The sequence below is a fragment of the Doryrhamphus excisus genome, chromosome 6 (genome assembly GCF_030265055.1).
Source record: "Doryrhamphus excisus isolate RoL2022-K1 chromosome 6, RoL_Dexc_1.0, whole genome shotgun sequence".
Taxonomy (NCBI): domain Eukaryota; kingdom Metazoa; phylum Chordata; class Actinopteri; order Syngnathiformes; family Syngnathidae; genus Doryrhamphus; species Doryrhamphus excisus.
The window spans coordinates 18,770,214-18,784,127 of NC_080471.1; the positions used below are offsets into that span (position 1 = coordinate 18,770,214).

General features: G+C 41.1%; 1 protein-coding gene across 1 annotated transcript in view; it reads left to right on the forward strand.

The window, feature by feature from the left end:
• zfpm1 (zinc finger protein, FOG family member 1) overlaps positions 1 to 13,914 on the forward strand; it is a 92,139-nt gene that overhangs the window by 517 nt on the left and 77,708 nt on the right. The window lies entirely within an intron of this gene.

Here is a 13,914-nt window from a genome sequence, read left to right on the forward strand (position 1 = left end):
GCTGCATCCTAAAAAGTTATTAAGTAGAACAAAGTCCAACTGCAATGCCTGACTTTTTCTACAGTAGCATACTTTTATTGCACCTTATTATGAGATGTTATATTATCCAAAGACATAACTCCTGCTTTTTGTCCATTAGGCAATCTGACTGACATGTCTAATTTCTTTTCACATGTCACTTTCTGCATATAAATGATAAATGTACACTTCAATAAAACTTATTTTTTGCACCACTCCCCTGTTCTTCCTGTCAAGGTTGAAAAAGAACATTTCTCATCAAAAAGACTTTCATGTCCATTCCATTGGCAGCTAAAACTGTAGCCGAGACTTCCTGTTTAATTCTGTTGTGAACGTCAGTGTTGTATGAGAAAGCAGATGTGAACAGAGATAAAGCAGCGATCCGATGTGAACCCAGATAAAGATTAAAATTGGATCTTTTTTTATTTGTTTTCTTTCTGAGGCAGCGCCAAGGCCGCCAGTGCATTTCCCCCCCTGGCTTTTCACTTGTCTTTGTATTCCCAGAGATGGGCCGTCCAGATAAGTTCTTACAAGTAAATATTTCAGTACATTTATCCATTTATCTCATTAGGTAATATTATAGTTTGTTTGCATTTGGTCTTTTGATGTCGATGAAAAGTTTGTATTATTCCATGAAGGAACTTTCAAGACTGAATGTAAATCTTTCACCAGCAGGTCAGTTTATTAGAAAATGGAAGCAGTTCCGATTCCTCTTGTCATTCAAACTGCATGGCATCATTCATCAAACATCACAGATTTACCTGCAACGTTGTAGCTGAATTATGTGCAAAACAAGATCCTTTTGTTTATCTAAGCCAGTCCCATGCTTTGGATAAGGAGCTATTAATATCTTAGGACTAGACAATATTTAAACCTATTAAACTAGCACTGATACGGTAATTGTTTGGTGTAACAAGGATTATATGCTAAGCGCTACAAGTTTGTCAACTTTGATAATGCAATAATAATTGCTGAACACATTTGATGGTTTCCACTCAGTTGCTATTGAGGACATGATTTAAATATAATGTATAAGTTTATTATTTTTCATGCTTATTACTAACTCCCAGCAGTATGTTACAGCAAGCAATGTACTCCAGAATAAACGTGGGCTAGACTTTGTGTGCATGAGTGACAATAAGAGACAGAGAGAGAGCATACGTGTGCGTCTCAGGGGTGTCATGGCCGTCTTTATCAGTGCTTCTAGTCCGCCATGCTTCCCAGTGCACCAGGCCTGGATGTAGTCGAGGCCAGCCAGGCTCTCATCCCCGTGACTCTCTTGTGGTTTGGTAGACATTTTGATAGGGAAGAGTGAAGAGCGATAAGGACTTTGTTCATACGGGTTATGAGGGGGTCCGACTCCTGCAGAGGGTAGGGCTGTCACGATAATCAATATGTTAATGTAAAAAAAAAAAAAAACTTCATTGACATGTATGTGCATGTGTATTTGTTTTCGTCCTCTCCTCTACCAAAGAGGGTGGATGACAAGAGGGTTCACTCTGTGTATCTGCCTCAACACCTGGGTGCTTGCTTCTATAGCAGAAGGAACGGACTGAGTGAACCCTCCTGTCAGTCATTCCCTGTCCACACGTTCTTGGGATTTGGGGATTTTTAGTGAGTTGGAAAAGCTGGATTCGTAAATAGTTGCATCCAGACAGGAAGGGGTAACTGAGTGAAAACAAGATAATAGACAAGGCACACCTACATGTGGGGCTGGCGACGTAACCACACAACACACCAAACCATAGAAGAAGAAAGAACGAACGTGCATAAGTCAGTCGTTTTTAGCTTTGCAGGGCTCATGAATTTACATGAGCGTTATTTTGGGAGCATAAGTAGGACCAAAGTCCGAAACTTTGGTTATCGCCATCATTTAAACTTTGTATGACCCTACCTCCTGAAAATAATCATAATCTAGAATCTTAAATACACTTAGACTCTTAAAAACGCTTGAAAAGTTATTGCTTTTGATACTATGTACTTACATTATTATGACATATATTGTCATTACATTATAAAAAAAATGGTTGCCAAATAATTTTGACAATAATATTGTTTATCTGCAAAAATTTGTATGACAGTTATTGTCCAGAAAAATGTATACGCCTATGGTGTGGACTTATTGTTAATAAGTACTAAAGCATTGTTTCCACCATGTTGTTTGGATTGTTACTGAAGCAAAGGTTTGGCAAGGTCACAGTGTTAAGTCAATTTCCCTATAACTTGACCTTCATGTCCCTCCTGAGAACATTGCAATAGTTCAGATTTTGTGACTTTAAAGTCCCTAAAGTCGCTGCAGTGGACTTCTGTCACGTATGTGTGCCCTTATGCCACAGTGATTGTGTGCTAGCACAATGTATTTCAGTGCTGCCATCCGTTATGAATTAGGATGCACTCACAGTACCTCACGTAGCCCTTACCGGCAATAATAGACCCCTTCAGTTCAGACATAAGTTTGTAATTTAATGCAAAATAATAATTATTTCAGCTTCAATATATTGCCATGTGTGTGTGTTTTCCTCTTCTCCCGCCTCCAAACAGGCAGGAAGAGTTTATTCTGTTTATATATTGGTTTCAGCACCTTGGAAGGTTTGTTACATAGAACAACAGCATGAATGGAGTGAGCCCTTTTGTCAGTCATATAGTCTCTCGCAGGGCAGGTAGTATACACAAAGAGTGTATGGTAGTGGACCTTAAATCAGTAGATTGCTATATATTGTCGTATATTTTTTCATAGTACTTTTCTTAAAAGCCTAATCCATGCAGCCATAGCTAGCAGGTCCTGCTGCTGTATCTGTCTGGCCTGTTACCTGTTACAGCTGCAGTTGTCGTTACTGTCATGTTGAGTGTATGTTGATATTGTTGTGGTATGTGATGTGCTTTTCTGTCTCTGTAATGTAAAGTCAGTCAAGATTATTTTTTTTAATCTAAAGTAATGAAAAAGCCTGTGACAAAGACAATTAACACAAACAAAACAATACACCCCACTAAACATACTAAACACCATTTTCCACACATGTTGCTAAAAGTGAATGCAAACGTCTGCATTGACACACAATGTGAACTTCAGAGTATTTCCAGGTTATTTCTCAGTTTTTTGTGTCATATTAAGTCAATTCTATTTTAACTGACTCAGTTGTCCTCAGTTGTGTAGTGGGGGAAATACGTAAGTATTTGATCCCTTTACAAACCAGCAAGAATTCTGACTCCCCACAGAGATTCGATGTGTGCCACGCTGGTGACCAAGTATCGGTATCAGGGTTTTTTTTCTGCACATAATGATATTGGTGGGCAAATAGATCTCGTCAAACCGCACCGCATTCCGCAGAGCAACAAGCTAGGTCAGTATGTCTGCAGTCTAGAATTATTTCCAATAGTTTGGATTGTAAATATGCAAATACGAAACAGGTAGTAACGTGGGTTAGTGTTGCAGTTATAACCCATGACGAGCTTAAACTCAACTCTGAAATCCAGACATCACTTCCTGTCCTTTTATTTATGTTTTATTTATAACTGTCCAGAGAGCATGCAAATTTGATTGTCTGTAGTGTGGGGAATGGACAACAAGGAAGGAGACAGACAGAGGTGTTGACCACTCATTTTAGCTGCTAGCCACAGAATTGCTAACTGCTATACACATATACTTTCACGATATGCATTCTACACTTGTCTTAGGTAAGAATGTTAATAGTATGAATGGTTGTTTTGGTGTGTCCTGTGATTGACGACCAGTCTGCAGCTGGGCTAGGCTTTGGCATTTAGCTCAAACAGTATAGAAAATACGGAGATGAATAGATATTGGTATTATAGTCCAATTTATTTTTACACTTGTGTAACTGTAAAGAATGTGACAATGTTACGTATGTAAAACAGTGCCTGTACAGTTACTGTTCAAAATGTATAAGGTTATGTTACAAACCAACGTATCGTATTTTGCGTGCATCTTATCAAGAGTCATGTGTTCCCATTGCTCAATACTCAAGCGCAACATGTTGTGTCCGAATTCCGAATTTTCTGTTGCACTCTAGGCTGCACTCTACATTTCTTTTGTTAAAGCCACCCAACAATCAACAGTGCCCCAACTGTGGTACACAATAGGACAACGTAGTACAACCGCCAATGGTACATTAGGTTTCAGGGATTCTGGAGGCCAGTAGAAGAAGAGGGTGTTTGTGAAGCAGCAAGATATTTGTCTGTGCCTTTTTGTGCGTCATCCTCCCCTGCAGTTGGAGATCTTTCAGCTTGATAAGGCTCCTCTCCTTGATGAAGAGATAGAAAGAAGGGAAGGTGGGAGGGAGGGAGGCAGGCAGCCCACTGGATCGCTAGATCCCTGGGCTTATATTTTGGCAGTTGAGATGGAAGACATGATAAAACACGGCAGCGATCACCGCTGCTGATAACGGTAGGCAGAAGAGAGAGAGAGAAAGAGATGGGAGGTAGGGCAGAAAGAAGGAAAGATGGAGATTAGAGGTCACATTAATTACATCTAGCTGTTGCATGCCATTCTTCCAACATTCTCGCGCTGTTGTCATTAGTTTTGTTTGCGATTGGCTGGGGGTGTATCTCCAGATAAGTAAGGAAGAGAAAGGCAGAGCTGGGTGATAAAAGAGAGCAGATGCAGAGGAGTGGACGTAGTTTGGGGGGGGGGCAGAATACAAAGGCGGTAGATGAATGTGTTGTGGTGTGTTTTTAATGGCAGTGCAGCCTGCTCGTCTGTCCCCCACCCTTCTGTGGAAGATGTTTGAGGGCTGATAAGGAGGCCTGCTGATGATAGATAGATAACAGCAAGCAGATCCACAATGCTGATTGTGTGTGTGTGTGTGAGAGAGCCTCGTTTCTGTGACATCAGTGCTGAAGCTCTGAGGTCAACATGAATAATATGCAGCCTACCACAGCTTAAAGCAAACCTGGGTGCCTGCAGATCACAGACAAGGAATTTTTTTTATTTTTTATTTTTTGTTTTGTTCTACTTTTTATTCCTGTGGCAATGTCATAATTTTATAAATGAGGTTTCTACTTGAAAAGTGACAGAGTTTTTTTTTTCCTGTCGATTGTGGCTTAGCTTTGTGAAAGGAATGTGTTACTGTGTTATCAGTTTGTCAGTGCTTGGGTCATGTAATTGTTTCATGGATGCGTAATTGAGAAATGAATTACTTCTTTGTAAGCAAAATTGAATTGAAATACTTAAGCACATCTAAATTACACACATGCACCCCACAGACACACAAGAGGGGGCTTGGTGGTGTTCCCTTGTGTGTGTTTTTTTTTTCTTTGTTCTGCTTTTAGCTTGATGTGAACTTGTGATAAGCCGCTGGGCCTGATCTCCGGTGCAGATAGAGATTGCCAAGCATGATTAAAGTTGTTATCTGGCCAGAGCAGGCAGGAGCCGAGGCTCCACCGCAATAACAACAGGCCTCTGCCGGAGCAACCCGAGTCTGGACCATGGCAATCAGTTCCAGCCTGTAATGGGATTAATGTTGTTGGATAATTAGATGATAGGTGTGAATACACTTTTTTTTCTCCTTCGGTCCTTTCTCAGTCATTCAAACCTCTCCTTTCCTCCAGTTTCGTTCTCTGCACTCTCTAGCAAGCATAGCAATTGATTAATTTAAATAAAATTATTAACATTTAGTACTCATTCCAGCTGACATGTTGGGGATTTTTTTGTGTTTGAGGCCTGCTTATCTCCGTGATGAGTTTTCCTTTTAAATCCTCTTTTCTATATAGAAATCATAAGTGAGTAAGTGTGAAGTGGAGGGGCGGTGGAGCGTCTTACAGGGGGCGGGGGTATGAGGAAATTTGCTCCATCAGCAGCATGCCTCGCATTCGGTTTGATTCCACTGGCAGATATTAAAGAAGCTAGATGGTGTGCGATTGAATTTTTGGACGCTATGAATTCACATGATCAGATACAATAGCTCTTGCTTGAGACGGCTGAAGTCGATTGCAACCGCATAATATATATACGTGCACATTCTTTTTGCACTGTGGAGTTTTTGACAAAATCCTACAAACAGGTTAACACTGTTAAATTAAGGCTGCATAATTTGGCCTCAGTTGTGGATGCACAACCCTTACCAACCAGCAAGAATTCTGACTCCCCACAGAGATGAGGTGTGTGCAACTCTGGTGACCAACTATAAGAAATGTCTGATCTCTGTGCTTGCCCAGAAGGGTTTCTCCACTAAACTACTAAGCCATGTCCACATGAAGGCAGATTTAAAAAAAAAAGTCATCTCTGGTGTCCAAAAAAAAATCTCTATCCACAGGTTTACACAGGCTGTCATACCTCATGTCAAAGTAAGGCTCACAATAATGATAATTAATTCATTCATTTTCTACCGCTTTTTCCTCACGAGGGTCGCCGGGGGTGCTGGAGCCTATCCCAGCTGTCTTTGGGCGAGAGGCGGTGTTCACCCTGGACTGGTCACCAGCCAATCACAGGGCACATATAGGCAAACAACCATTCACACTCACATTCAAACCTATGGACAACTTGGAGTCGCCAATTAACCTAGCATGTTTTTGGAATGTGGGAGGAAACCGGAGTACCCGGAGAAAACCAACGTATGCACGGGGAGAACATGCAAATTCCACACAGAGATGGCCGAGGGTGGAATTGAACCCTGGTCTCCTAGCTGTGAGGTCTGCGCGCTCACCACTCAACCGCCGTGCCGCCCATAATAATAAATTATATTTATTATTTATTATTACACGGGAGCCAGGCAACGACATTTTGTTGGCAATTTCACTGATGTATTATTGTGCAATGACAATAAAGAAAGTCTATGTTATGTTTATGTCTAATATCCTGGCATGGCGATGCTGTTATAATCCAAATATGCTGCTCTTAATAACCTACGATGGAGTTGAGTGTTTTGGGTGTGAAAGAAAAACAGGACCAAATTGAAGTGCCCAGCAAATTTTTATGCAATTTAATTTCTAATTGTTAAAAATATTGATGTTTTTTGTAAAATCCACTATTGGTAACGTGCTGGTAGTCTTATATTTCTTGGTAATTGAGGCATTAATAGTGTATGTGCAGTATATGTTTTCTTTGCACCCGCCAGCAAGTGCATGTGTGTGTGTGTGTGTGTGTGTGTGTGTGTGTGTGTGTGTGTGTGTGTGTGTGTGTGTGTGTGTGTGTGTGTGTGCGTGGGCACAAGCACATATGGTCAAATACACCGAAAGGGGGAAGTTGGCAGGGTTGCAGAGGAAACACCATTTGTGCTCGGTGTGCAGATGAGTTATTACCTTTTTCCTGCTATTTACCTAGGGAAAGGCATGTTGAATTATGGTGCCCCAATTCTATGCTGTTGTAAACGTTTTCACCCCTGACCTTGGGTGCTGACAGCTCCACAGATGAGGGTAGGAAAGAAAACATTGCCTCAGTAACGGTAGCCTAATCTACGTCTAAACTATTTGCTCTTGCAGTAATTGCAACTCTACCAGTTCTTCCCAGGGAGCTTTGTGAGGACTTAGATCTCAGCTGATATACAGTACAAGACACGGTGGATGTTTGACCTGAGAAGACCTCTAATCGATAGAGGAAGGCGCATTGTAATGTTTGTCCACCTGGTTTATTTAAATGACACCAGTGTATGATAGTGGTGTTGGCTCAAGCGGCCATGTTTTAGTGGCTGTTTGTTTTTACGGGGCAGCTAATGGAGCTACATGCTTCTAAGCTCTGGTCAGAGTGACTCTGGATACTCAGATGTGGCTGGATAAGAGAAATGGACACACACGCTCACCAATTGACAAGACCTTCGGCTTAGTATTCCTTCTGTGCTGATCGCTTTGCGACTATAAAACCTATAACCAGCTTTTGTAGCTTCACCTACTTATGTACGATTGTATGCACAAGAGTTATTTTAAACATTAAAGTAGCCTCTTGGATGCAGTTTTAGAATACAGTTCCATTTTAGTTCCAGAAGAAGAGTCCAAGAGCAAAAGAGAGGATGTGTTAGAAGGAAATTGTGAGGTTAGGAGGCAAGAAGCTGATAAGGGTGACTCAGCATTATAGACAATGGGAAGAGAAAAACGAGATGCTGGAGGGCGCCCCTGGGAGCCACTTTAACAGGGGAACTCTAGACCAGTGGCACCTCTTGTTATCGCTCTCTATAAACTGACTGAACCTTTCACCTTTAACAAAAAAAGCTGAAGGTGTATCCGACAACATAAGCAACATTATATTTAATAAAACTTACTCCAAAGGTATACTCTTGTGGACTTGTTTGGTGACGTCTTTCATTAGCTCCATGCAAGGCCTCAGGAAGCTCAGTAAGTCGTTGCAGTTACATCTGGCTGCCAACAGAGGATGATAAAAGCCATAAATAACGTGTCCTTTTAAAAATGTTTATCTCCTGGATAACATTTGTTAGACTAATAAAAGCCATTACAAGTAACCACCCCTCCCTTGTGTCAGTGTATACATTATGAGCAAGCATTATTCTGTTCATTAGTTTGTGTGTATGCATAAGTGTGTAACAGCAAGAAAGCCATAGTGCTACTAAAGTATATTTGGGGTTTTAATAATCTACAGCTGCTAAAATAATAAAAAACTCAAGATAAAACCTCTTCATGTAAATCATTTTGTAATTGCCGATTATAGTTGTCATGCATATCATGGGCATGATCAACGTATCTGTAAAAGCACACTATAATTCAAAATGAGAAGTAGGTTTGTCAAAGGTAACTTTTAAATACAATTAAAAAAATAGATGCTTAATTAATGCCCGAGGAAAATGTCTTTGCAAACATAATTGATGATGCATTTCTTTACACCAGGGGTGTTCAAACTGTGTACCCCATCCATCCATTTTCTATGCCGCTTATCCTCACTAGGGTCACAGGTGTGCTGGAGCCAATCCCAGCTGTCTTTGGGTGAAAGGCGGGGTACACACTGGACTGGTCGCCAGCCAATCACAGGGCACATATAGACAAACAACCATTCACACTCACATTCATACCTATGGACAATTAACCTAGCATGTTTTTGGAATGTGGGAGGAAATCGGAGTACCTTTCAGAGTAGCCGTGTAGCGCAAATTTCCCTCAGGCCGCACTTTGGACAACCCTGCTCCACAAAAATAAGCTGTTTACGCTGAGTTCACACGCTTCAGTACCTTGCTCAAAGACACCGGCAGGATTTGAAACCTTTGACTTCCTGGTACTTCATTCAACTCGCAACGCAAGGCTTTATGGGTTGAGCTACTGTACCCTCAGTAACAACTGAACATTTTTTTTTTTTGACAAATAATGATTTGTAACAACTTTCAGAACATTTATTTTAAGGCAGTCCCTCCTTTATAAATGTGTACCTAATTAATCTCAAAGCAGCTGAAAATAAAAGAAGCGAGGGTTACGTTCCAAGCCAACAGCGAATAGTCCCTGAGTCATTTTTAACACACGGTTTGCCTCTACCCCTTCAAACCCTCCTGCTACCTGCAATTAAAGTGATGCTTGGAATTGGATTAGAAACCCTCCCTTCAATTGCCATTGTTAACTAGTGATGGACACGAACAAACTAAATGTTAAAGAGCACAGGACTGTCCCGGCTTGCTGTCAGGGAAGGTGCTCTAACCCCAGTCAACATTTTCCACACTGTTTGCTTATTGTAATTACAGTAAATAACTTACCATCACATATTAACTTCAATTCACACCGCTGCAAGGTTTAAAGCCTGATTGTTATATAGCGCATAAGTTTGTGGTGCAGCTGTGGTGCTTTCAAGTACCGCCGAACAAACTGCAAAATCTCAACACTATCAGTGAAGCATAAAGCCATAAACATGTAAACAAATTTGTTTTCATAAGTGGGGCATGTATGCTGTGCATTTTACCTGTATGTTCATGGATTACCAATTTTAAAAAATCATTTTTTTCTTCAAAAACGCACGCCTCCATAGTCATGTGCAGGTTTGGGGACATACTTGGCCAGTCAGCAAGGCCGTTGTCATCTTGGAGTTTAGGCTCGCTCTTTTATCTTGTTCAGATTTATCAAAATTTTCAGATGTTCAATTTGCGTATTCATTCATTCATTCATTTTCTACCGCTTGTCCTTACCATGGTCGCGGGGGTGCTGGAGCCTATCGCAGCTCGTCTTCGGGCGAGAGGCAGGGTACATCCTGGACTGGTCGCCAGCCAATCACAGGGCACATATAGACAAACAACCATTCACACTCACATTCATACCTATGGACAATTTGGAGTCGCCAATTAACCTAGCATGTTTTTGGAATGTGGGAGGAAACCGGAGTACCCGGAGAAAACCCACGCACGCACGGGGAGAACATACAAACTCCACACAGAGATAACCGAGGGTGGGATTGAACTTGGGTTTCCTCGCTGTGGGGTCTGAGCGCTAACCACTCGACCACCGTGCAGCAAAGCAAAAACAATTTCAGTAGCTGACTGCTGCTTATATTACAGCTTGACTTTGTTTCTTGGGAAAGTTGATACATTTTGGTAGAAATGTAATTTGGGGGTTGAATGGTTTCAAGTGCAATTGTAATTAGTTCTTTTTATGATATAATTTACGTATGTTGATGTAACTCAATAGCATACACCGGCAGGCTGTCAAGCGGTAAACAGCCGGCTAGGACTCAATGTCACCGGTCGAGGTTAAGTTGCAAAGCTTGTAATGTTTTTGCCTGCTTCACGACGACTTTTAAATCCTCCAGCACCATGCAACCCACAGTCACCTAGGGCATCTCTGCCTCGGGCTGTTCCATCATTTCATCCTTTTCCTCATTTCCTACTCCTTTTTAAATAATCTCCCCTCTCAATCCTGATTTTGAAACTCTCTCCATCTCTCCCCTTCAACCTCTGCTTCTCTATCACCTTTTCTTTCATTCCATCTATCTACTCCCCACCTCCACCCTCTTTTCTCTGTCTCCAGCCAGACCCATAGCCTTGGCGAACCAGGTCTTGGCGGTATGATAATGTGGAAAGTTGAACTGGCCCCATTACAGCGAGGCTGATGGTAGGCCTGATAAGGACGTTGATAATGGGTGCAGATAGCGCTGACACAGCGGTCCAATAGCCTCGCCCTACCCCCCCCTTTCCACATTATCATTCCTGCCCACCGATGGGCTTCCAGAACGCTATCTCCTCTCCATTTCCACTCCTGCGACAGATAAGGATGGAAATACTGACTTCATAGCTGACTGATTAAAGTGTCTGCCTTTCTTGATAATACACAGATAAATTATGTTTCTTTGGGGTGGGGTGGGTGTAGCGGGAAGAAGAAAAACCCCTAGTCTTTTCATTTTTCTTTTCCATTGTGGAGTTATTTGAGGAGGCAGATAAAGTGCAGAGACTTGTCAGAGGGGAGAATGGCAGATTCGGTAATGGTCATCAGATTGGAGAAACTTTGTGTCGAACCGGTCAGTGTACTGTCGTGTGACGTGGGAGTCGTACAACACCTAAGCGGTGCACCGCTACCACAAAGTAAACATGTGCCACCACACCAGCGTCTCCGGACATAATACATGGAACAAGAATGGCCAGAGGAAGGGGGGGGGGGCAGTCAGATACAGCGATGGACAGACAGATGGGCGGCGGGGGGTACACTGGTCTGTTTGTAGCCCACTGAACTGCAGCTACAGCCATTTCCAGGTTGACGTTTTTTTTTTTGTTTTTTTTTAAATCACTGATCGCTCCACTTTGATACTAGGATAGATCACTGATGGATATGCTCCCTCCATCCAAATCCTCTAACCCATTTGCTTTTTATCCCCCAACTCACCCTGTTCCTTACCCTTATCTTTAGCTCTCCAGCACCCTGTCTGTCTGACTGAACTTCTGTCCTCCTTCCTCCTCCTCACACCTCTTGTTCCCCCTATCTTAGGAGCAGAAATTCCCTTCTCCATTCTTTATGACCCTGGTAGGAGGGATGATAATGTGTATTTGCATTAAAAAAAGTCTGTTTATCAGTAATTAAGAATTAAATAAGTTGGGTATTTGTTGATTTCTTGCAATAGATCCTAGTTTACACCACTAGTGGGATTTCCATCCCAGCCTATCCAATTCAAAAACATACATTTTTTGTTATTAATTTGTTCCAAAGGGTAAACGAAAACCGAAACATGAAAACCAAGGCAATTTTTTCCGATAGGAATTAATATAAATTCAATTAACCTTTTAATTGAAATGTGAAAAAATATAACCCTTTAATCATTTATTTATTTGTTATTATCTTTAAGCCCGCTATACATTGTTATATGCCTTATCACCTGGACCACAGGAGGTGAACAAATGAATTGCAACTGTGATACGGATGGGATTGGATTAAATAAGCTTTGCTTCTTCCTACTCCATTTTGGACATGTGGAACTGTGAACCGTAAATCGTACACACAACCGTAAACAATAACCAATTAACCAATTAATTTCTTCCACACACCCAAAAATATAACATTTTTGTATCGAATAATTAGCGTTTTAAATACAGAAAACTATTAGAAATGATGAATGAATGGAAGGTATTGTTGATGTGGACATCACTTACAGTCTGCCGAGATTGAATTCAATAGTGTTTATCAAAGTGCTGACACTCACAACTTTCTTTGGCCCCATGGCGGGTTATTTAGCATTCACATGCAATAAAAAATGCGCATACAGTAAATCAGCAGTGCATAGAGTGCTTTAATTGGGCACTTAATTTTGCAGAATGATACAGTGCAGGGCATATGGATTAGTTTTTTTTTTTTTACATGCAATGCTGTATGAAAACCGAGTCAGTGTACGAAACCAAGGCAAAATGATGGTGAGAATTGTTGAAGAAAACTGAATGATACAAAAACTGGGGCATACGAAAGCTAGTTATGGTAATGTGGTCATCTGAAGGCTAAATAAATCTCAAAGTTAATCCTGGCTGAGTTAACATTTGAGTCTTTCAGTGGGCGGTCCAGCTGGCAGACAGTGCTGTGAAATGACACCTGCTCTCCAAATTGCTCACAGTCTGGAGATAGCAAATGTATTTAGAAAACTGCAGGTGCTCTAATCCTCCCAACTTATGTTGATGTCTCTCTCACTGATGAGCTTTTCCTTTGTAGAGAACTGGGACTTCTAGACACTAGAAAATGATCATTGTTATTGATTATATTGTGAGTTATAATCAATTCTGAAGGAAAATAGTTCATGAAATAAATCATTACTAATCCATCCATCCATCCATTTTCTATGCTGCCTATCCTCATTATGGGTTATGGGTATGCTAGAGCCTATCCCAGCTGACTTTGGGCGAGAGGCGGGGTTGCCAGGCAATCACAGGGCTCATAGGTAAATGTGAGTCATTTAGACTCACATTCATACCTATTGCCTATTAACCTAACATGCATGTGTAAAAGAACTATTATTAGTTATATCTTTTCACAAAAATCTGTTTTTCTGTGTAATCTTTCTTTTGGTATGTCCCATCTTTATATACCCAAGAACACAATGCTGTATTTGCCTTAAAAGATGAGTCAAATCCACTAAAATAGCTGGCACTGAAGGGGCCGAAAAATGCCTGTGAGTGAGTTAATTGGATAACTGATTAATCGATTAAATTTTGCAGCTCCAAAATATAGTAATCCAAGTGCAGCACACACTGAATTCATACTAGTTTATTAGTCTTGTGAGTAATTCTTCAACAGAGGTTAACTGATACATGAGCATTTATATTCAGTGAAGTTGGTGAAAATTATGAGCCCGTTACATGTTGTGTTCTCCACCTGGGAGCGTTGGAATGGAACAACAACGCTGTTTGTCCAGGACCACACTGTCTGACCTTCATAGATTAGAGTCAGAGAAGCTTTTCTCTGTGACGCATAGCAATATTTATAGTAGTTTTAGTTGGACGATATTTGTGTATGTGTGTGTTTTATGTTAGTCCACCTCTACAGAGAAATCTT